Here is a 26,777-nt window from a genome sequence, read left to right on the forward strand (position 1 = left end):
AATAACACACACACACACACACAATTCTGTGGTTAGGTGCAAAAATGCTCCAAATTAAAACTTTTATTGGAAATTTATGATATACAATTGCATGGCTGTAGGATATACTCAGTGGAGGAACCTGTTAAGATATTTTTATCCACTTTTTTCTAAATTGTGTCTCATCTGGAAATCCCCCATCCTTTGTCCATCCCCAGATAGCATTTAAAATGCCTTTAATGGAACATGCTTCAGAAACACGTAGAGTATATTCTCTCTGATGATCTTTCTAGGCACAATCTATGGTTCTTACTGCAATTATTTAGTAATGTTTCAAAATAGTTTGTGCAACACTCGATAATTACTTATTGTTAGTATTTTGCAAAATATCTTCGAATAGAATGTATGAATATGTTCTGGATGAAAATAATAAAAACATATTTATTCAAACTGGCTTTAATTGTAAAATGCACTGTCATATAACAAGATTTAAAAGTAAGACAGATTTTATATGTTGTATTTCAGTGTTCTACTTTCACTTCTCTGTAGCTTTTGATTTTGAACTTCAGATGTTTTCATTCCCAGTCTCATAGTAAGATGGCTATAGAAGTTCTCATCACCAGTCTAGATATGACAATATGCAGGGGAAAATGACTATCCTTTCATGTCTTGTACCCTTGGGAGTAAGGAAAATGTTCCCAGAAGCCCCTTAGAGGACTTCACTAATGCGTCATTGATCACATGGATATTCTTAATGCAATCACGGGCAAGAAGGATGCAATTACCATGAGTGAATTGATCTAAATTTTATCCACCATGTAGAGGTAGAGATCAGGCATTTTCCCCTGAAACATATGATCATATGCTGGATAGAGAGTAATAAAAACAATCATGTTTTCTTAAGAATGAGAAGCACATGACATGTTAAGCAGACAACATACAAGTTCTGATACGTAACCTCAAACAAGTGTTAAGAATCTCAAAGAATGCTTAGAAATAATAAACTTCATTGATATAGAAAAACGCATTGAAGAGAAACATTGGGCGAAATATATAGGGGTCTGAATTCTCTTGTCAGTTCTTACATTAAAAAACTGTGTCCTTAGGCAAATCATTAAAAATGTCTGAGCCTCAGTTTCCTTACCTACATAGCAATGCCATTACTTACATATTATCATTCAAATAGATATAATAATAAAATGTAATAATAGATATGAGAGCTTTTGGAATTAGAAGTACTCTTATTTTTAAAAGTTTAGTTACCTTTGAGAAAGGAGATTAAACCTATTTACACGGTAATCAGTACACTTAGATATAATCCATTAAAAAGACAAATAATTCAATTCTTGTAGTTGTTTTTCTTTTATAACTGGTAGTTCTCTTCTGTATTGCGTTAAAGGATTAAATGAGTCAAACAATCGGAAACCCATCTTTTATTATTAGCATGACACCTTGATCGAATATATGGTGATGGAAAATGGTAAGTTGTATTTTTGATTAGTTTGCAAGGAAGAGAATGACCTGAAATCTAGCAACTCAGATTCTATATAATGCTTGCAGTAACATAAATGACAAAGTGTCAGTGATGACTGAGATGACAAAAGACAACATGCATATTAATAACCACTAGACAACATTCAATCACTGTCCAGTATTTTTAGTCATACTGAAGGACAATGCAATCTTCAAATGCAGCACCTCACAGAGGAGGTGTAACTGTCATCAACTTCTATAACTTATAAAGTCAGCAGAAAGTGGCAAGGTTATGCCTTCCTTGGTGGAGGGGTGAATGACACCTACATATTTCTTATATCCATACTAAAGGGCAAAAACAGCTGCTCCCAAATTGTTGTATAGAATTCATGTCTACTCAGGCCATTTGTTCAGTCTTTTTAGTAATGAATGAATGTAAAATTTCTGTCTGTCCCTCTTTTTCTCCCTACCTATATAGTTATTTGATTGAATTGCTTGTTTGTTTGATCCATTTTGTCAAAGTAGTCAATCTAGTTAGAATTCATGTGGTCCTGTGCTATTAATTTAATTATGTTATGCACATGCTATGTGTATGTGTGTATTCTTGTACATAACATACACATAAGTAATTTTTTAGATCTCAAATGTCCAGACTTTTATTTATCTTTTTATTTGCAGGATCTTTCCTTTTTAATATGGAGAAAGATTCCTTTAAAAAGATATTATCAATGACGGTTGATAATTTAAATAATGTAGAGACTTGATAAAAACCTTCAACAACCCGACAAGGAGGCCGAGTTGGACAGTCCAGTCCAAAAGCTTATTGTTCAAGAATGATTCCCTATATACCCCCTACTCCCACATATGCATAGGCTCCATCCATGATCAACATACCTCACCAGAGTGGTAAATTTGTTACAATTGATGAACCCGCATTGACACATGATAAACACCCAAAGTTTATAGTTTAACTTAGGGTTCACTCTGGGGTTATATACAAGGTCTGACAGTTAAGTTTGAGAACTTGTTGAAACGATGTTGCTAACCTTTTTTTTTTATATCAGAGGGATTATTCATTATCAATTTGCACCAACTGGACAAACAGTTAACCAAGTTTAATATTTCGAAGTGCTGAAAAGGCTACATGAAAAAATTAGAGGACTTGAACTTTTCACCAACAATCATGGCTCTTGCATCATGACAGTGCACCAGCTCACATGGCACTGTCTGTGAGGGAGTTTTTAGCCAATAAACAAATTACTGTATTGGAACACCCTCCCTATTCACCTGATCTGGCCCCCAAATGACATTTTTACCTGAAGGTAAATGAAATACTGAAAGGAAGACATTTTGATGACATTCAGGACTTCAAGGGTAATACGACAACAGCTCTGATGGCCATTCCAGAAAAAAAAGTTCCAAAATTGCTTTGAAGGGTGGACTAGTTGCTGGCACCGGTGTATAGGTTCCTAAGGGGAGTAAGTCTAAGGTGACCACAGTGATATTCAGCAATGAGGCATATAGTACTTTTTCTAGGATGAGCTCGTGAACTTAATTGTCATACCTCGTGTTATATGGGTTTGGACACATGTGTAATGACATGTGTCAATCATTATGATATCATGGAGAATATTTTAACTTCCCTATAAATGTCCCGTGCTTTGTCTGCTCATCCCTCTTCCTGTTGTCCTGGTAACCACTGATCTTTTTACTGTCTGCATAGTTTTGCTTTTCCCAGACTATTATATAGTTAAAATCATAAAGTGTGAAAAACTTCAAATTGGCATTTTTTACTTAGTAATATGCCTTTTTGTGCACATTCAATCTTGAGTTGCTGTGATATTTCTTTTTTTTTTTAATTTAATTTTATTAAGTTTATTGGGGTGACAATTGTTAGTAAAATTACATAGATTTCAGGTGTACAATTCTGTATTACATCATCTATAAATCCCATTGTGTGTTCATCACCCAGAGTCAGTTCTCCTTCCATCACCATATATTCGATCCCCCTTACCCTCATCTCCCACCCCCCACCCCACCCCCCTTACCCTCTGGCAACCACCAAACCATTGTCTGTGTCTATGAGTTTCTGTTTCTCATTTGTTTGTCTTGTGCTGTGATATTTCTTGTTCATTCTTGTGAGCACTGAAAAATTTAATGTTTGTTTTTTTATTTATTTATAATATATAGATATACTTTGAAAATTTTTATGTAAATGGTGTCAATGCATTTATATGCAATGGTGTGCTGGAGCTGGTTCACTCTGCATTAATAAAGCTAATTATACACATTTTGACAGCTGGCTCACTAGCATACAACTCGCTACATAGGAATTAAAGTGGTGTGCTGGTAAATGTTTAAAAACTGGCTCTCCTGGGGATAAAATATTTGATTTATACTGTTTTCCAGTTTCCATGGTATATATTTTTACCATGTCAATTTCACGCTACCAAAACATGGTGTTGGGAATACAAGCACACAACTAGCATTTGTAAGAGTGTTTGAGTTGGCTCCAGTATACCACTGAAGTGTACTCATTTCAAATCTTCCTCTCTGACTCTCTAGTAGATTTTACTACTACATGATATAAACAATAGAGGAGAGAAATCTATCATTCCCAACTGTAGCAAGAAGGGCAGAGTGACGGCAAGGCTGCCTTAATAATTTTATTATTTTTTAAATTCCTTACACAGTTTAAGAATATTGTCATATGCATACTGGGGGTGCCAAAACATGTAAACACATGACTTGTATTCATCTTTTGTTATTGGAAATATATTGAGTATTACAGTTTTAGTCCAGTTTTTTCCTTTCTTAAAATATGTGTACATTTTTTGCCCCCCTCCCTCTCTTTCTGTCTCTCTCTGTCTCTCTGTCTCTCTCTCTGTCTCTCTCTGTCTCTCTCTGTCTCTCTCTCTCTCTCTCTCTCTATATATATATATATATATATATATATATATATATATATATACAGTTAAGTTTGAGAACTTGTTGAAACGATGTTGCTATATATATATATATAGAGAGAGAGAGAGAGATAGCTATACATATATGCACATTCTACTCTATTCATCATGTAGGTACTCAGATTATCATTTTAGTGTGTTAAGATAACATTGCTTCAATCTCTCTAGGATTGGGCATAATATTATTGAGGAAAATAATATTACCAAGAATGGTAAATCATACAGCTGTGTATTTTAAAGTCAAACAGGTTTTTAAATTCAAGCAATGTAGCATAGAAGCTGAGTGGGCTGGGGAATTTATTTAAAAAATAAGCTATTCTTCCATTTTTTTCAACACTACCACATAAAAGAAAGGTTGCCAGAGCGTAAGGGGGGTGGGGGGTGGGGGGTGGGAGATGAGGATAAGGGGGATCGAATATATGGTGATGGAAGGAGAACTGACTCTGGGTGATGAACACACAATGGGATTTATAGATGATGTAATACAGAATTGTACACCTGAAATCTATGTAATTTTACTAACAATTGTCACCCCAATAAATTTAATAAAAAAATAATAACCAATTATTATCTTTATAAACTAAAAAAAAAATAAAAAAATAATGTGTGCTGTAAATCATCCTCCATTATGACAACGATCCATGTCACACATCCCTCTGGTACGGCAATTTCTGTCAAACATTATGGTGTGTCCTCATCCACCTTATTCACTGGATATGACACTGTGTGACTTCTGGCTCTCCCCCAAAGTCAAAATGACCATGAAAGGTAAACATTTTGAATCAATCCAGGACATAGAGGCAGCCATGATAGTGCAACTAAAGACACTCATGGAAGAGGACTTCCAGAACTGCTTCAGAAAGTGGCAAGAACATGGGATAAGTGTGTTCGAAGTGAGGGGGAGAATGTTGAGGGGGATTAATGGCAATGTGTCTTTTACTATAGTAATTTTCTTTTATTTAAAAAAAACACACACAAAAAAAACCCTTGAAAACACATAATTGACTAATTAAGAGAATATAAATGCTGAAAGTGCATTACACGTGAAAAAGGTAATTTTAAAGTGATTTTCTCTAAGAACTGTAACCCAAAGGAAGAAAAAGTTATAGTTTCATGAGTCTGGAATTACGCAATATACTTTATTCAGATACCATCACAGAATTACTTTTTTCAGGCATGACTATTTCAACCACCATTCTTAATATTAAACATTAGGTATTGAGTGTATATTATTTGTAGAAAGATATGCCATAGTTTATATAGAATTACTTGTAATAGAAACTCTCTATAGTTCCCAGTGAAGGAAAAGAACATTGGAGAATCATGGTCATTTAGACACATTTAAAATACATCTCTACAGGAATAATTCTCTATATAATATTGTCTTAGTCTGTTCAAGCTGCTGTAATAAAATATGACAGACTGGGTAACTTATAAATAACAAATTCATTTATCACAATTCTGGAGGGTACAATCTAAGATCAGGGTGCTAGCATGGTTGGGTGAGGGTTGTCTTCCTGGTTGTAGACTGCTGACCTCTGGCTGTGTCCTACCATGATATTAAGGGGTCAGGGACCTCTGTGGTGTCTCTTTTAATAAAGCATTAATTCCATTCATGAGAGCTCTACTTTCATGATCCAAGAACCTCCCAAAGACCACACCTTCTAATACCATCATATCGGGAATTAGGATTTCAAAATATACATTTTGGGGAACACAAACATTCAGACCATAGAAAGTATGAACATGGGTTTGTTATACTTAGTAAAGATTTTCAAATTTTCCATAGCTCTGAATTACGTCATTGCCCTATAAACATTAGGAATGATATTGCAGAGATAAGAATAAGGTCCACATGTATTTATAGATTTCCCAGTGATAGTTCCTATTTTAGTAACATAACATAGTGATTATCTATAGAAAGCTTTAGGACTAACGCATAAAGCACTTGAACAATCTAACATTAAATATCATGTAATACATTTCTCATACTATATCCTGCAGCTTTCATCTTCCTAGACTCACAAATCTTAATATTGTTGCCTGAGTATTGTTTGAGTGTCTCACCAATCATGCCATCACTTTAGTTTCCCTTTGCCAAACTTTTTCCAGCTGTTTCTCTGAACCCTGCTGTAATGTTCCATAATAAAATGCCTGCCAAAGTGAGATATTTTCCAAGTAGGTACTACCAAATACTCCATCAAGAAGCAATTATATATTTATTAACTATTTATTTTGGCTCCAGCCAGAGTATGACAGTGTTCAACTCTTCACTATGTGTAATTATGAGTGCTTACTTGGCATCTGTAGGAAGTAGAAAGAGTTATTTAATCCATACATAAGTATAATTCTACTAAGGGCATTTATAAGAAAATTATACATAAATATGTATATTTAATTAATATTTAAAATCGATATGGAATGAAATAATGATTTGTCATGAGCAGAAAGTATAAAATCCAAACAATGTTTAAAAATTGTGACATAAATTAGTTTATGTAAGTTTGAACTGGTTAAGCTACCTATAGCTATGCATTTTAAGTACATAATGTTTGAAGTATTGAATGTCTACTTCATTTATAATTAAAGACAAAAGAAATGCAGATAGCATTTAGGAAACCAGCTATAATAGTAAGAGGTAAAACAAGAATTTAGTTTGAACTGTGGTCTCCTACTTGACTGATAATTTGCTCCATGACCTTCAGTCAAAGTAATGTCATTGTGTCTCAGAAGATATAATAATCCTGACCTGCTTCACAGGGGTGTGATATATCTTGATTGATGTGTGTTAAGTGTCTTGAGGTACTTTAATGAAAGCCATATTGAAATGCAAATATTAACATTTAAGATAATGAAGTTAGCTTAAATGATTTAGCTAAGACTGGTGGGATGATGGTTCCTAAGATCCAGAGCACAAAAATTCCCTGATGTAAAAACTTTTTTCTTTTTAAAGGCCTGAAAGAGCAAAAATATAAAATAAAACCATAACTGGTTTATTTGCTAACTTCAGCAGCATCAGGGCCTACAGTTTATTGCTTTGTCTCTGATCAAGTGCATTGCAATCAATGTGAGTTACTACAGAGATGCAGGGAGATAATTTTGCAAAAACGTCAAAAATGCAAAATTTGGGAGAGCTGGATAGGTTAGAAACGAATGTATCGATTTGTAAACGTTGGTTAAATTACTACAATACCACCTTACTTTAAGATTGCAAATCTTGCATTCTAAGCAAGATCAACTCTAATTTTAGACTTCAGGAAAGGCTTGGTGTATTACATGCATTGCTTTTATCCATAAGAAATTTAGAAGATCATGTGCTTACCTAGTAGAAATTAGTTGTGAAATTCCGAGTAGGGCTCATCCTTCTGCTCAACAATTCCTGCCTGTCTATACATTTCAGCAGGCTTGTCTTTACACTCATAGAGCAATCAGACCAGAATAGAAATAAGTTTAAAAAAGAAAATAAAATGTACTCCTTATTTTCATGAGATCGCAGAAACAAACAAACAAACAAAAAAACAGTTTTAGAAAATGGTCTATCTCAAGGAATGTCAAATTTACATTTATAATTTTTATTAATACTATTGTATATTGATGTCAATTGCATTTACAAGCATAAAAATGCCCAGAACAGGGTCACAAAAAACTGATAATTGAAAACTTAGAGGGATTTTCTCTTCTGTCGTGGTGTAGAAAGTTTCAGTGATTCTAAAAGTACGTAATGCAATAGTCTGTTAGGGTTTACTTTTCTATTTAAACTCACCAGAAGTTTCAGAAAAAACTACATTAAAAACTGAAATAAACACCCATGACATTACTTCCCAAAATTAATAATACTATTTTATATGAATGAAAACATTTTTTAATTTTTTTATTGCATGCTATATATATATATTTAACATGAATATTGCTGTTTAAAATCCTTTGTTTTCTCCTCAGGCCACTTTTCCCAACTTCATCACAGCATATCACTATCATGAATATGTTTTTTATAATTACAATATATATGTGTGTATATATATATATATATATATATATATATATATATAACTGGATTTTGGGATTTGTGTATTTTAAATATATATTCATGGCATTAAACTGCTTATATCATTGTAAAATTTTCTTTTTCACTTAATATTGAATTATTTATATATATTCATGTTCATGCATACAAACTTATTTCACTAATTGTAACATGTATAGCAGTATTCCACTGTATTCATATATCATAATATTCTTATATGTACCTCTATTGATTTAGAGGCATTTAGACTGATTTTTATGTTTTTTACCATTACAGCATGTAAATATCTCCTACTGCACATGTGCAAGAGTTTTTCTTGGGTATGTACCCAGGAGTTGAAATGATAGATAAATGTGTGTGTGTGTGTGTGTGTGTGTGTGTATATATATATATATATATATATATATATATATATATATATACATATATAAATGTGTGTGTATATATGTGTGTATATATGTATGTATATTTATTTATTTAAATTTTGCCAGACACTATATTGCCTTTTGAAGAGCTTATGTTAATGCAAACTATCATCAGTGACACATTGGTATTAAAATGTTTTTAATAATGTTACATAATCATTTCACAAGAGGATACACACTGATGTTAAATGATAGATATATACAGTATTTTGCTGTGTATAATGCACATTTATTTTGCCCAAATTTGTGTGGGAAAAATAAGGATGCCCATTATACATGGGTAGCACTAATTCTGTACCTATATAAATTTTAATTATTTTACTTATGCTTATGAGTTAAAAGTGTAACTCTAGAAATCAATAGCAATATCCACATACAAAATAATACCCTGCAGTATGATAATTGGTTTTGTTGAACTTACAATGAACTTGCAACGAAGAAGAGTTCTTGGCCTTCTAAGATTCATAAATATCATAAATTTGTTACCACATAAAAACAGATACATAGATCAATGGAACAGAATAGAGAGCCCAGAAATAAATCCATACCTATATGGTCATTTCATCTATGACAACAGAAGCAAGAATTTACATTGGGGTAAAGATAGTCTATTAAAAAACTGGTTCTGGGAAAACTGGACATGCACACACAAAGAAATGAAGCTGAACCACCTCTTTACACCATATATGAAAATAAACTCAAAATAGATTCAAGTCTTAAATGTAAGATCCCAAACCATAAAATTCCTAGAATAAAATATAGAAAGTAAATTTCCAGATATTACCCTTAGTAATATTTTTGCTGAAATAATCCCTTGAGCAAAGGAAGTAAAAGTGAAAATAAACATACGGGATTTCACCAAACTAAAAAGTTTTTTCACAGCAAAGGAAACCATCAATAAAACACAAAGGCATCCTACTGTATGGGAAAAGATATTTGCCAATGATACATCTGACAAGAGGTTAATATGCAAAATGTATATAAAACACATACAACTCAACACATAAAAAACAAACAACCCAATTAAAAAATGGGCAGAGGGCGTAAAGAGACATTTCCCTAAAGAGGACATACAGATGGCCAACAGATATACGAAAAAATGCTAAACATCACTATTCATTAGAGAAATGCAAATAAAAGCCACTATGAGATACCACTTTACTCCTGTCAGAATGACTATCACCAATAATCCAACAAACAACAAGTGCTACTAGGATGTAGACAAAAGGGTACCCTTGGGCACCGTTGGTGGAATTACAGATTGGTGCAGTCACTATGGAAAACAATACAGATGTATCTCAAAAAATCGGAAATAGAACTACCTTATGACCCAGCAATTCTATTCTTGGATATCTATCCATAGAAATCCAGTAATTTGAAAAAAATGTGTGCTTCCCTATGCTTATTGCAGTGCTATTCACAATAGCCAAGACATGGAAACAACTGAAATGCCCATCAGTAGACGACAGGACTAAGAAACTGTGGTATATTTATGCAATATTTATTGCTCATTCATAAAGAAACATGAAATCTTATCATTTGCAATGATATGGATGACCTAGAAAATGTTATGCTAAGTGAAATAAGTCAGACAGAGAAAGACAAATACCATTTGATGTCACATATATGTGGAATCTAAAGAACAGAATAAATGAGCAAACAAAACAGAAATTGTCTGTTCATCACCCACAGTCAGTTCTCCTTCCATCACCATATATTCGATCACCCCAATAAATTTAATAAAATAAAATTAATAATAAAAAAAAAGAAATTGTCTCAGAGATATAGAGAAAAAACTGATGGTTGCAAGATGGGACGGAGGTGGAGATGGGGGAGCAGGCAAAAGGATTAGAAAGTACAGATTAGTAGCCACAATATTGCCACGAGGATACGAAAGATAGTTTGGGAAATATAATCAATAATGTTGTGAAGATTTTGTAGGGTGTCAGATGGGATCAGGTCTTATTAGGGAGACCACTTCATGGACTTTGTAGATGTCTGACTACTGTGCTGTACAACTGAGGCTGAAGCTGAATAATATTGAATGTCAACTATAAATATACATTTATCAAGGGACGTGACTGATTATATATATATATATATATATATATATATATATATATATATATATTTCATGGGATGTGGAATACAGTATAGGAAATATAGTCAATTGAATTGTAACAGCTATATACGATGTTAAAGGGGTAGCACATTGGGGGAGGGGGAATTATCACTATGTGAGGGGTATAAATGTCTAACTATTACAGTGTTTTGTACACCTGAAACTAATAAAAAAAGTTGAATACAGGAAAATATCTGGAAAAATGTTTGTTACCATTACATAAAATGTCTTGTATCTTGTAACTGTTTTTATGTTTTTTAATTATTTGCTACATAAAATTTCTTCTACCATAATATGTTAGAAAATAAATGATAAAATTCCTTTATAATACAAAAACCAAGTAACTAAATGTAAACAAATAAAAATTTGAATTAAAAATTAAAACAAAAGATTAATTCCCTGAAAGTTTAGGCCATCTACATGGGTACACATTATACATGGGAGTGCATTACACATGGCAAATATATATGTGTATATATATATATACATACATACATACACTTCTAGAGCAGCCATGACAAAGTAACATGGGCTGGTTGGCCTAAACAACGGAAATTTATTTTTCACAGTTCTGCAGGTTTAGTTTCTTTTGAGGGCTGTCCTTTTTAGCTTGCAGATGGTTACCTTCTTTGTGCATCCTCACAACATGTTTCATGCTCATGCAACCCTGGTGATTCTTTATGTGTCCAAATTTCATCTTCTTATGAGACTACCAGTCAGATTGGTTTAAGGCCTATCCATAAATGACTGCTTTTAAACTTATTTACCTCTTTAAAGGCTTACCTCCCAATGTAGGGTACTAGTGGTTAGGGAATCAAAATATGGCTTTTAAGGGAATAACGCATAATGTTTGTGGGTGTGTGTGAATTGTGCATATATAAGAGAAATTATTTTATATTCATTTAGCAATCAGTCTAAGATGGGGATTGCATTTTTAAATTAAAAGCAGTTTCCCACTATACAATTTTTATCAGACAAGAAATATGAGGATCACTTTCTGAAAGTGGAATAGGCCTTTCTCCATCTTGTAACCCACCCATCTCAAGAAGACATCTCAAAGAAGCCTTGACTGTGTTCCATTTAAAACTGAAGGGCAGGGACTTCCGGAAAAATGGCGGCATGAGGTGAGCCTCTGTAAAGCTCTCCTGGAATTTACAAAGAATCGAACAACAAAAACGCCACAAAGGACTCCCTGCACAGCAGACAGGCAACACGAAGAGGCCCACTACCGACTGAAATCACCTACAGGTGGGAGATTCGCGCGAGCGGAGGGAGGAGGAAAGGGAGAAGTGCGCAGAGAGGAAGCCGCGTGGGCGCAAGACTCAGACCTAGCTCAGTGCTCCGAGCTCGCTGCTACCCGAAATTACCGCAGCTGCGAGTGAGGGATGAACTCGGACTGCTAGGGCTCCGCCTGGGCTCCACAGGGCTGAGGGGACAGCATATAACACAGCTGAACCCAACGCTCACGGCAGAGACCTCGGAGAAAAGACTGAGGGAAAAAGGCTGAAAACGGTGGTTTAAGCACTCACTGCCAAGCAAAGAATGGAGCCTTAGGCACTGAGATTAGCCGCTCCCTCCCACCCCTCCCAGAGCTCGCCCCGCCCCCACCTGCCCGGTGCTAGAAGCGAAACAGTAGCAGTGTCAGATCAAAACAACAGAAAATTTGCTGTTTTGAGAACTGTGGGCCGCAGACACAAATTCACAGCCCAACTAGTTCCGGCAAAGGGGAGGGAGCTGTGGAAGCAGGACCGGCTGTGGTGGTGGTCGCCGCCATTGCTCTGGGCCAAATCTCACAGCTCACCCCACCCCTGTCCCCACCTATCTGAGCGGATCCCTGCAGGAGTAAACAGAACTGCTGAAACATACAGGCTCCGAATCTGGTGCAGGAAGAGCTCTGGAACTTCAAAAGCTCTCCACATACCCACCGGGACACTGCGCACTGTGACCTAGACAAGCTATTAACAGAGGAGAAGCCCGTCTCCCAGGGAATCCCCCCATTGTGTGAGAAGCTGGAATAGTGCAGAGAAAACAGCACTGCCATGTGGGAGAAGAAAAATAAATTGCAGTTGGAGAAATAATAAGACATTCTACCAACAAGTACTGGAAAACAAAAGAAAGACCTCTTCTTATCAACCTGTTGCAGAAGTCACTCCTGTAGATGTCTAGGAATAGAAATAGTAAACCAGTAATCGCCATGAATAACCCAGGCAACAAGATAGCTCAGAAAGAAAGCGGAAAATCTCCAGAGAAGGCACTTAAAGATACAGAAATATGTGACTTAAATGACAGAGAATTCAAGATTGCAGTTCTGAAAAAACTCAACGAGATACAAGAAAGCACAGATAGGCAGTTAAATGAACTCAGAAACTCAATCAAAGAACAGCATGAGCATTTTACGAAAGAGATTGAAATTTTAAAAAAGAACCAAATAGAATTTCTGGAGATTAAGAACTCAATAAAAGAAATTAGGAATGAAATAACCAGTTTAGGTAGTAGAGTTGACCAGATGGAGAAAATAATCAGTGACATCGAAGATAGAAACCTGGAAATGACACAGATAGAAGAAGAAAGAGACTTGAGACTTAAAGAAATGAAAGAACTCTACAAGAACTTTCTGACTCCATCAGAAAGAGCAATATAAGAATAATGGGCATACCAGAAGGAGAAGAGAGAAGGGAACAGAGAATATATTCAAACAAATTGTCGATGAGAACTTCCCAAATTTGTGGACGGAACTGGACCGTTGAATCCAAGAAGCAAATAGAACACCTAGTTACCTCAATCCCAACAGGCCTTCTCCAAGGCACATTGTATTGAAGCTGTCTAAAATCAACAAAAAAGAAAGAATCCTCAAGGCAGCCAGGGAAAAGAAGACAGTAACTTACAAAGGAAAGCCCATTGGATTAACATTAGATTTTTCAGCAGAAATTCTACAAGCCAGGAGGGAGTGGAACCAAATATTCAAACTATTGAAAGAGAAAAATCATGAGCCAAGAATAATATATCCAGCAAAGATATCCTTTAGATATGAAGGAGGAATAAAGACCTTTCCAGACATACAGAAGCTGAGGAAATTTGCTAATACATGACCTGCATTACAAGAAATACTAAAGGAGGCTGTTCGACCACCATCAACAGGGACAATTTGTGGCAAATAAAACTCAAAAAAGGGGAGAGTGAAGGCCTGAACCGGAATAGGGGAATGGAGAAAGTAAGCGTGCTGAAGGAAATGGAATACTCTAAATATCAAACTTTCTTTTATATAAACTTAAGGGTACCCACTCAAAAAAATTTTAGAACTGAAATGTATACTGTAATAAAAGAAGAAAAAGAGGGAAACGTCATAGAATACCACCACACAGAAATAATGGACAACAACAGAAAGGCAGAGAAACAATGGAGACACAGCCTTACCAGAAAACTGAAGGTAGAATGACAGGAAATCCTCACATATCAATAATCACCCTAAATGTAAATGGACTGAACTCACCAATAAAAAGTCACAGAGTAGCAGATTGGATAAAAAACTAAACCCAACCATATGCTGTCTCCAAGAGACACATCTCAGCTACAAGGACAAGCATAGACTCAAAGTGACAGGGTGGAAATTGACACTCCAAGCAAATGGAACCCAGAGAAAATCAGGTGTAGCCATAAAGATATCAGATGAAACAGACTTCAGGGTGAAAAACATAACAGGAGACAAAGATGGACATTTCGTAAAGATAAAGGGGACTATAAAACAAGAAGACATAATAGTCATCAATATTTATGCCCCCAATCAGGGAGCACCAAGCAACTACTAACAGAACTAAAGGGAGAAATTGACCAAAACACAATTATACTAGGGGACTTAAGTACATCATTGACAACTATGGATAGATCATCCAAACAGAAAATAAATAACGAAATAGCAGCCCTAAATGACACATTAGATGAAATGGACATAACTGACATTTATAGAGCACTTCATCCTAAAACATCAGACTATACATTCTTTTCTAGTGTACATGGAACATTCTCAAGGATAGACCATATACTGGAACATGAAATCAGTCTCAGCAAATTTAAGAAGATTGAAATCATACCAAGCATATTCTCTGATCACAAGGCTTGGAAATTGGATATCAACTGCAGAAATAAATCGGGAAAAAACAAATATACATGGAGATTAAACAACATAGTTTTAAAGAAGGACTGGGTCAAAGAAGAAGTTAAGAGGAGAGATCAAAAGATACATAGAAACAATTGACAATGGAAATACATCCTACGAATATTTTGGGGTTACACCTAAAGCAGTTTTAAGAGGGAAATTTATCTCATTACAGGCCTATCTCAAGAAACAAGAAAACGCCCAAATAAATAACCTCATGTTACACCTTAAAGAACTAGAAAAAGAAGAACAAGTAAAACCCAAGGTCAGCAGAAGAAAGGAAATAACAAAAATTAGAGCAGAACTAAATGAAATAGAGAACAAAAAGACAATAGAAAAAATTAATGTGACAAAGAGCTGGTTCTTTGAAAAGTAAACAAAATTGACAAAACCTTGGCTAGACTCAGTAAGATAAAAAGAGAGACGACACTAATTAACAAAATCAGAAATGAAAGAAGGGAAGTTATCACGGCAACCACAGAAATACAAAGGATCAGCCAACATACTATGAAGGACTATATGCCACCAAGTTCAATAACCTAGAAGAAATGGACACGTTCTTTGAAACATATTGCCTTCCAAGGCTGAACCATGAAGAAATGGAAAATCTAAACAGACCGATCACCAGTAACAAAATTGAATCAGTCATCCAAAACCTTCTCAAAAGCAAAAGTCCGGAACCAGATGGCTTCACTAGTGCATTCTACCAACCCTTCAAAGGGGATCTAATACCAATCCGGCTCAAACTCTTCCAAAAAATTGAAGAAGAGACAGTATCCCCTAACTCATTTTATGAGGCCAACATTGCCCTGATACCAAAACCTGGTAAGGACAGCACAAAAAAAGAAAACTACAGACCAATATCTCTGATGAATACCGATGCAAAAATCCTAAATAAAATTCTAGCAAATCGAATACAACAATGCATTAAAAAGATTATTCATCATGACCAAGTGGGGTTCATCCCCGGGGCAGAAGGATGGTTCAACATCCGCAAACCCATCAATGTGATACATCACATAAACAAAATAAAGGACAAAAATCATATGATTATATCAATTGATGCCGAAAAAGCATTTGACAAGATACAACATCCATTTATGAATAAAACACTTAATAGGTATAGAAGGAAAATACCTTAACATAATAAAGGCCATATATGACAAGCCCTCTGCTAATCTCATAATTAATGGTGAAAAACTGAAGCCCTTTGCTCTATGTTCAGGAACATGACAGGGCTGTCCCCTATCACCTCTGCTTTTCAACATAGTGTTGAAAGTCCTTGCCAGAGCAATCAGACAAGAGAAAGAAATAAAGGGCATCCAAATTGGGAATGAAGAAGTTAAATTTTCACCCTTTGCAGATGACATGATACTATATATAGAAAACCCTAAAGACTCCACCAAAAAGCTATTAGAATCAATCAACGAATACAGTAAAGTTGCTGGCTACAAAATCAACGTACAAATATCCACTGCTTTCCTGTATATTAACAATGAAGTCTCAGAAAAGAAAACACACAAAAAAAATTCCTTTTTCAATTGCAACAACAACAAAAAAAAAATACCTAGGAATAAACTTAACCAAGGATGTGAAGGACCTATATGCTCAAAACTATAAGACATTTTTGAAAGGAATTGAAGAAGACACAAAGAAATGGAAAGACATTCCGTGCTCATGGATTGGAAGAATCAACATAGTTAAAATGGACATATTACCCAAAGCAATATACAGATTCAATGCAATCCCCATCAAAATCCCAATGGCATATTTTAAAGAAATTGAACAAAAAAATCATCAGATTTGTTTGGAACCACACGGACCCCGAATAGCCAAAGCAATCTTAAGAAAAAAGAACAATAATGGAGGTATCACACTTCCTGATTTTGGCTTGTACTACAGGGCTACAATAATCAAAACAGCATGGTATTGGCAGAAAAACAGACACATAGACCAGTGGAATAGAATTGAGAACCCAGAAATAAAACCACTAAATATGGACAGATAATTTTTGACAAAGAACCTGAAAACATACAATGGAGGAAAGACAGCCTCTTCAATAAATGGTGCTGGGAGAATTGGATAGCCACGTGCAAAAGAATGAAACTGGACTGCTATCTGTCACCATGTACCAAAATTAATTCAAAATGGATCAAAGATTTAAGCATAAGACCTGACACAATAAACTTCATAGAAAAAAAACGTAGGTACTAAACTTATGGACCTTGCGTTCAAAGAGCATTTTATGAATTTGACTCCAAAGGCAATGGAAGTAAAAGCTAAAAATAAACGATTGGGATTGTATGAAACTTAAAAGCTTCTGCACAGCAAAAGAAACCATCGACAAAATAAAGAGGCCTCCAACTGAATGAGAGAAAATTTTTGCAAACAGTGCCTGCGATAAGGGGCTAATATCCAGAATATACAAGGAACTCATGCAACTCAACAAAAAAACAAACAACACAATTGAAAAATGGGCAGAGGACTTGAAGAGACATTTCTCCAAAGAGGACATACAAATGGCAAATAGACATATGAAAAAATGCTCAACATCACTAATCATCAGAGAAATGCAAATCAAAACCACAATGAGATATCACCTCACCCCAGTCAGAATGGCGATCATCAACAAGACAAATAGTAACAAATGTTGGAGAGGCTGTGGAGAAAAAGGAACCCTCATACACTGTTGGTGGGAGAAAAGCAATGACTGAAACCGTCCTTAACCTGGTGAGGGAAATAGACATACAAGCCCAGGAAGTGCAGAATCCAAAACAAGAGGGACCCAAAGAACCCCACACCAAGACACATTATAATGAAAATGCAATGTTTAAAGACAGAGAAAGAATCATAAAAGCAGCAACAGAAGACAACTAATTACTCACAACCAGCTTCCATAAAACTAATTGCAGGTTGTTCAGCAGAAGATTTGCGGAACAGAAAGGAGTGGCATAAAATATTCAAAGTCAGGAAAAGGAAGGAACGTACAACCAAGACTGCTCTTCCCAGCAAGGCTATCATTTAAAATTGGAGGAGAGATAAAGAGCTTACCAGGCAATAAAAAACTAAAAGAATTCATAATAACCAAGCCATTAGTATTACAAGAAATCCTAAAGGGAATTCTTTAAGAAGGGAGAAAAATAAACAAAAAAAGATTTAAAAATATATAAATAATAAAATGACAATAACTATGCACCTAAAAAAATCCCTTTAAATGTAAATGGATTTTATGTTCCAATAAGAAGACATAAGGTAGCTATAGATAAGCAAACAAGACCTATATGTATGTCGTCTACAAGAGGCCTACCTCAGATCGAAGGACACACTTGGATTGACAGTAAAGGCATAGAAAAAGATATGTCATGGGAACGGAAATGAAAAGAAAAATAAGCTGGAGTAGTAATGCTTATATCAGAAAAAAAAAGCAAACTTTAAAACAAGGACTATAATAAGAGACAAAGAAAGACATTACATAATGATAAATGGATCAATCCAAAAGAGGACATAACACTAGTAAATATCTATGCACCCACATCAGAGCACCTAAATATATGAAACAAATATTGACAGACACCAAAGCAGAGATCAACAGTAACACAATCATGGTAGGGGACTTTAACACCCACTGACGACAATAAACAGATCTTCCAGAAAGAAAATCGACTCAGAAACAATGGCCTTAAAAGACACACTAGAACAGATGCAACTAATTGATATTTTTAGAGCATTACACCCCAAAGCAGCAGAATATACATTCTTTTCAAGTGCACATGGAACATTATCCATGATAGACCACATGTTGGTCAACAAAACAAGTCTTAATAAATTTAATAAGATAGAAATTATATCAAGAGACTTTTCTGACCACAGTGGAATGAAACTAGAAATCAATTATTTAGAAAACCCTGAAAAACATACAAACACATGGAGGCTAAATAACATGCTATTAAACAATGAATCAGTTAATGGTGGGATCATGGAATAAATTTAAAAATACCTTGATACAAACAAAATGATAACAAAATAACACAAAATCTATGGGACATAGCAAAAGCAGTCTTCAGAGGGAAATCAATGCAATATTGCCCTACCTCAAAAAACAAGAAAAATCTCAAATAAACTATCTAAATTTATACCTAATGGAACATGAAAAAATAATCAGCAAATAAATCCCAGTGTGAGTAGAAGGAAAGATTTAATAAAGATCAGAGCAGAAATAAATGAAATAGAGGCTAAAATATATACAGAAGATCAATGAAGCATGATGTAGTTCTTTGAAAAGGTAAGCAAAATTGTTAAACCTTTAATTAGACTCCTCAAGAAAAAAAGAGAGGATCAAAAATACATAAAATAAGAAATTAAATAGAACTAACAATGGACATCACAGAAAGACACACCAAAATATTTAAGATATTACTATGAGCAATTATATGCCAAAAAAAAAGGAAAGAAAAAGAAAAGCAAAAAGGACAATCTGGAAGAAAAAGAAGTATTCCTAGAAGCAACAATCTTACATAGCTGAATCTAGAAAAAAACAGAAAATCTGCACTAACTGATTAGTACTAATGAATTCAAATCAGTAATCACCAAGATCCCAACCAACAAACGATTGTATCACATGCCTTCAAAGGTAAGAAGAAACAAAAAAACTCATAGACACAGACAATAGTTTAATGGTTACCAGAGTGTAAGGGGGGAGAGGGGTGGTAGATGAGGGTAAAGGGGATCAAATATATGGTAATAGAAAGATAACTGACTCTGGGTGGTGAACAGACAACGTGATATATAGATGACGCATTACACAATTGTATACCTGAAATCTATGTAACTTTACTAACAATTATCACCCCAATGAACTTTAATTAAAAAAAAGAAAAGAAAAAGAAAGAAAGAACCTAACAATTTTTCTTAGGATGAGCCCCAATAAATACACATGGTATGGGAAAATGTCACAACCAAAGTCAACTCAGATGTTACTAATTTCATAAACTATGTCTCCAAATCTAACACCATGTCTCAATCCTTAAGTGAATGCCTTGGTATTTGAAGTTGGCACTGGTTATGGAAAATTTCTTGTTTGGATATTTTACTTTGCTTTTTAACAAAGGAAGAACAGACGCTAAGATTTTTTTTTTTTTTTTTTTTTTTTTTTTTGTCCTTGAACCTAACCAGTCGAACTGTGCTTAAGTTCAAGAAACCAAATCCTGCTACCTCAGCAGCAGCCAACTCATGGGAATCTGCCACCATTAAAAAGAAGTTAAACTGTATTAAGAACTATAAATGTGATTCTGTCTTCTTAGATACAAAGTTGCTGATGTAGAACATCAATAAATGCATTTTAATATTAATTTATTATCTTCTATGTAGAGTTCAAGGAGTGACCTGGAATACTGTCTTAGAAACAAATACACAATACAGAATATGGTCTATATTCATCTGAGTAACAGTAAGTCACTTAACTAGAATTAAAAGAATAGCAATGAAATCCAATAAACAACGAGGTCTATTTTATGGTATTCCAAAAAGATATGTGAGTACTGATTAAAATAGAGATAAGTAGAAGGAGTCACTTTGTTCTTAAGTTATCTATATACTGTGTCTTTGATCAAGAACACACAATGTGATATATAGAAGATGTATAGCAGAATATTACACCTGAAATTTATGTAACTTTGCTAACAATTGTCAATCGACTAAACTTTAATTTAAAAAAAAGAATATAAAGATAACAAGAAAATTTCTTGGTAAGTCGTAAAGAAAATGTTTTCTTTATAATTAACAGGGACACTTCAATAAAAAGTAGACTTATATTTGGTTGAATTGTATCAGTTGTTTATAAGCTGCAGTTTTTCCAACTATATTTTGAATATATTAAGATGAAAAAGAATTTTGAGTACTTAATGAAATATTGATAGTGCTGCTTTAGGAATTAAATTGTTCATTGTATCAACATTTTTACATTTTAAGGAAAAAACACTCACAAAAGAAATGGTTTATCAAAGCAACCTACATTATTTGAATTTCCAAGCCAAATAACTCTGACTTCTTTTCAACCAAGCTTTACAATGTAATTGGCATAAAAGACTTCCTGTATTTCTTAGTCTAATTCACAATCTTGGGGCATTCCAGATAAGATGATGATAGCTATTTTAAATTAGAATCACTAGAGTGTTCATAGATTTTTAAAAAAATTATTGTTACCTGAAATAGCCAGAAATAATATTTTTTGACATCTCTCCTTAAGAAAATGAGTATTTTGCCTAACGTAGTTTTAATTTGACTTCTGCCACATAAAAGCAAAAGTGCCTTCACTCAGACAATGCAATTGCTAATGAAATAAATGTATGGAACAATAAAAGAAAGATAAGAGATTAATGAAGCAAATTATGATAAGGGAGAGTAAACATATTCTCAAATTAATTCTAGAAAATAAATAAAATGAAATTACAATTAGATAATTAAAATTGCATGATACCTAGAATTAAAAGAGAGGTGAAGTGCAAGCTTTAGAAGCTTATATATAATGTAAAATAATAAAGCAAATAGGGGAACATAGTAAAAAATGTGAAAAGTAGAAAACAGATATCAAAAAGACAATTATCAGACAATTGTTATTGCACATGAAGACAGCAAAGACATAAAAATTTACAGAAGCAACTTTTCATTGAATGAAGTGGTAAGGGAATGTATGCTAATGTTCTCAACATACAATTAAACAGTGAATTAACTGAAGTATTTCTAGAGATGAGGAGAATACCATAAATTGGAGTGATAGAATATGGCCATAGTTACACTTAAAACTGCACCTTAGTCTCACACACACAAAAAAAAGTGGTTGTCAGTTTTGACCTGTGTTATAGATCCTGAAGGGCCATATTAAAGGATTTGTCTTTATTTTGCCTATACTAGAACTTTCTAAGGTCTAAAGCAGCTATGGTTACATCAATAAGTGGTAATACAATTTAACAAAAACAGCCAGAGTGAAGATAGCATGTCGACTGGCAAAAAAAACTCTCCAGAAAAATCTACCAAAAGAGCGGTTTATTCAGGAAAAGAAAAAAGAACAAAAACCACCATGTCAGTGCAGGAACACACACCTCCAACGTGGGGCTCCAACCGATTGCCCACATGAAGTAGAATAGCCCCTGGTTCCAAGATGGCTATTCTATATATCAGCATCCCTCCCCATGTAGTTACCAAAAAGTCCAACAGGAAGTCAGGACCAGAGAGTCGACAAGGGGCCCAGCTCAACCCATAGTCCTCCCAGCTCTATGGTTAAGCATCTTAAGATGACAGTTCACTTTTACCAAACATAAATGCAAAACGTTTAAAGGTAAATGTATTAGCTGCTATTTCAATCAAGTGATAAATGTTGGGGCACAAAATAGACCAATGAAAATCTTGGAAGAAAAGGCTAGTTAATGAGATGCTTTTGGAAAAGTGGCTTTGAAATAGTTCCACATATTCCTGAAAATCTACAAGATCATGTGCATATCAATTAATGTGATACACCATACAAGTATAATACAGGCAAAAACGACATAATCATCTCAGTAGAAATAGAAAAATCATTTGAGAAAAATTCAACATGTTTTCAAGATATAAATTATTTAAATTAGAATTAAAAAGGATCTTTTTCAACATGATAAAGGACACCTGTGTAAAACATTATGTGTTGCATTATGTGTTCACGACCCAGAACAGAATCAGTTCTTTCATCACCATATATTTGAGGCCCTTTACCCTCTTCTATCAGCCCCCTCCTCCCCTCACCCTCTGGTAACCACCAAATGCAATGCATAGATAAAGTATTATAGAATTGCACACTTGAAACTTATGTAGATTGGTTGATCATTGTCACCCCAATAAATTTTAATAAAAAAAGAGAAAACACACAGTTAATATTTGCACTTAATGGTTAAACAAGAAGGTGTCAGGAGCTCAGCTGAACTGATGTGTCAGGTGTCAGAGTAGCCAATTAAAGCAATAAGCCATCCCTCTATTCACTTATTAATTGTACACTGCTTTTCTACAAAGTGCCAAACACTGTTGTACCCACTAGGGATAAAAGAGATAATTAGAGAACCAAGACCCCTATCTTTATGCAACTTACATTTTATTTCAGAAAAGGGACAGAAAATCAACACATAATAAAATAAGATATTAAATTTATGATTAGACCTGTGATGAAAGTGAAAGAGTATATTATAGAGAGTGATTGGGTGTACATTTGATGTAGGATAATGAAGCTATGGTCATTAGGAAAGTCCTTCCTGTGAAGGTGAAAATTATTCAGGCTGAGAAATAATGAAAAAGAACAAATAATGAAAAGATCTGGAGTGCTTACTATAAACAAATAGCCAGATGTTTCTTAAAAAATTGGTTTATCTGGAAACAACAAAGAATTGCAACTGAGGACATGCCTTCTTAAGGTAAACCTCATGTACGTCCAAGAAAAGAAATGCTGTTTTATGGACTTGGGAAGAGTCTTGGGCAGGAAACTGAAAGTTCAAAGTATAGTGACATTTGAGTACATATGAGGTCTGGCAATTAAATTCATGAACTGCCACCTTGTGCTTACATTAGCAGCACCGTACAAATAGCTCAGTAAGGTTTCATAACCTTAGTATATCAGTGTCTCACAGCTGTGTTCATGTAGACATGTGACACTGTATTGCTGAGTGATATTCATTATTGTTGCATGATTTTGTGTGCCATCACAAGAATGTCTGAGCTTGAATTAAAGCAAGGCACAAACATTAAAATTCTTGTTAAACTTGGCAAGAGTGGAAGTGAAGTCAGTGACATGTTAGTCCAATGCCATGAAGAAAACGGCAGTGTACAAAAGGATTAAACATTTTACTGAGGGGAGAGAACATGTCACTGATGAACACAGATCTGAGCAGCCAGTTACCAGCAGAACTGACAAAACATTGCCAAAATTTGTCAAATTGTGCAGCAAAATCCTTGGCTGACTGTGAGAAGCATAGTCGACCAAGTAAACATTGATAGAGAAACAGTTAGGAAAATCTTAACTGAAAATCTTGGCATGAGAAAGGTGTGTGAAAAATGGCCCTGAAGGAACTGATCAATGAACAAAAGCAAAGGAGAGTCACAGTTTGCCAAGACCTTTTGGAGAGGAAAGACAGTGTTGGGCCATTTTACCACCAGTGATGAAACATGGGTTTACTAATATGACCATGAAACAAAGATGAAACAAAGCGTCAAAGTGCACAATGGAAGTCAGCCAATTGTCCAAGAACAAAAAAGTTCTGTCAATCCAAATCAAGAGTCAAAATGATGTTGCCAACCTTTTTTGATATCAGAAGGATTATCCATTATGAATTTGTGCCAACTGGACAAACAGTTAACAAAGTGTACAATTTGGAAGTGCTGAAAATGCTGCCTGAAAAAGTTAGATGGAAACGACCTGAATTTTTTTTTAATCTTTTTTTTTTTTAAATGATGAGAGCAGACTATTTATTTATTTTCAGTGCAGAATTTTTCTTTTTTTTAAAGATTTTTTTTGGGGAAGGGGAACAGGACTTTATTGGGGAACAGTGTGTAATTCCAGGACATATTTCAAAGTCAAGTTGTTGTCCTTTTAATCTTAGTTGTGAAGGGCACAGCTCAGATCCAGGTCCAGTTGCCATTGCTAGTTGCAGGGGGTGCAGCCCACCATCCCTTGCAAGAGTCGAACCGGCAACCTTGTGGTTGAGAGGACACACTCCAACCAACTGAGCCATCCAGGAGCTCAGCGGCAGCTCAGCTCAAGGTGCTGTGTTCAATCTTAGTTGCAGGGGGTGCTGCCCATCATCCCTTGTAGGACTCAAGGAATTGAACCGGCAATCTTGTGGTTGAGAACCCACTGTCCCATGTGGGAATCGAACTAGCAGCCTTCGGAGTTAGGAGCACGGAGTTCCAACCGCCTGAGCCACAGGGCCGGCCTCTTTTTTTTGTTTTTTAAACTAAAGTTTATTGGGGTGACAATTGTTAGTGAAGTTACATAGATTTCAGGTGTATAATTGTGTAATATATAATCTGTATATACATTGTGTGCACATGACCCTGAGTCAGTTCTCTTTCCTTCACCATATATTTGATCCCCTTTACCCTCATCTACCACCCCTCTCCCCCCTTATCCTCTGGTAGCCACTAAACTGTTGTCTGTGTCTATGAGTATTTGTTTCTTCATTTTTTTGTCTGTTCCTTCATTGTTTTCAGTTTTACGTTTTACATACCACATATCAGTGAAATCATATGGTTCTCGACTTTTTCTGTCTGACTTATTTTTCTTAGCATAATAATCTGAAGATCCATCCATGTTGCTTCAAATGGTACTTCTTCATCTAAAAACTGTTCAACATCACTAATCATCTGAGAAATGTAAATAAAACCACAATGTGATATCACCTCACCCCAGTTAGAATGGCTAACATCATCAAGACAAACAATAACAAGTGTTGGAGATGCTGTAGAGAAAAAGGAACCCTCATACATTGTTGGTGGGAATGCAGATTGGTATAGCCACTATGGAAGGCAATGTGGAGGTTCCTCAAAAAATTAAGAATAGAATTACCACATGACCCAGCAATCTCTCTCTTGGGTACCTACCCAAAAAATCTGAAAACATTTATCCATAAAGATATATGTGCTCCGATGTTCATTGCAGCTCTGTTTACAGTGGCCAAGATATGAAAACAACCAAAGTGTCCTTCCATAGGTAATTGGATAAAAAATATGTGGTACATATACACAATGGTATACTATTCTGCCTTAAGAAAAGATGAAATAGTACCATTTCTAACAATGACCTGAACTTTTTGCCAACAACTCATGGCTCTTGCATCACAAGAAAGAACCAGCTCACAGAGCACTGTTTGTGAGGGGGTTTTTAGCCAGTAAACAAATCACTTTATTGGAACACCCTTCTCCCTACTCACCTGATCTGGCCCCCAATGACTTCTTTCTGTACCCGAAGAAAAAGGAGATATTGAAAGGATGTCATTTTAATGACATCCAGGACATCAAAAGTAATATGATGACAGCTTTGATGGCCATTTCAGAGAAAGAGCCCTAAAATTGTTTTGAAGCGTGAACTAAGCAATGACATCAGTGCATAGCTGCCTGAGTGGAGTACTTCAAAGTTGATTTTAGTGACATTCAGCAATGAGGTATGTAGCACTTTTTCTAGGATGAGTTCATGAACATAATTGTCAGGACTTGTATATCTTTGTAGATAATTGTTTTCAGATGGTTTTGGTAGGTATCCAGGAGAGGGATTGCTGGGTTATATGGCAATTCTATTCTTAATTTTTTGAAGAACCTCCATATTTTTTCCATAGCACCATCATTGTTTATGGTGGCCAAGAAATAGAAACAACCAAAGTGCCATTCCATAGATGATTGGATAAAGAAGATGTGGTAGAGATCTCTCAATTAAGTTTGCTAACTCATCCTAGAAAAAGCACTACATACCTCATTGCTGAATAGCACTACTTTCATCATCACCTAGTCCACCCTTCAAACAAATTCTGAAACTCTTTTTTGGAAATAACCAACAGAGCTGTCATTGTATTACCGTTGATGTCCTGAATGTCATCAAAATATCTTCCTTTCAATATTTCCGTTATCT

This window comes from Rhinolophus sinicus, chromosome 18 (assembly GCF_057876585.1).
Source record: "Rhinolophus sinicus isolate RSI-liver-muscle chromosome 18, RSI-T2T, whole genome shotgun sequence".
NCBI lineage: Eukaryota > Metazoa > Chordata > Mammalia > Chiroptera > Rhinolophidae > Rhinolophus > Rhinolophus sinicus.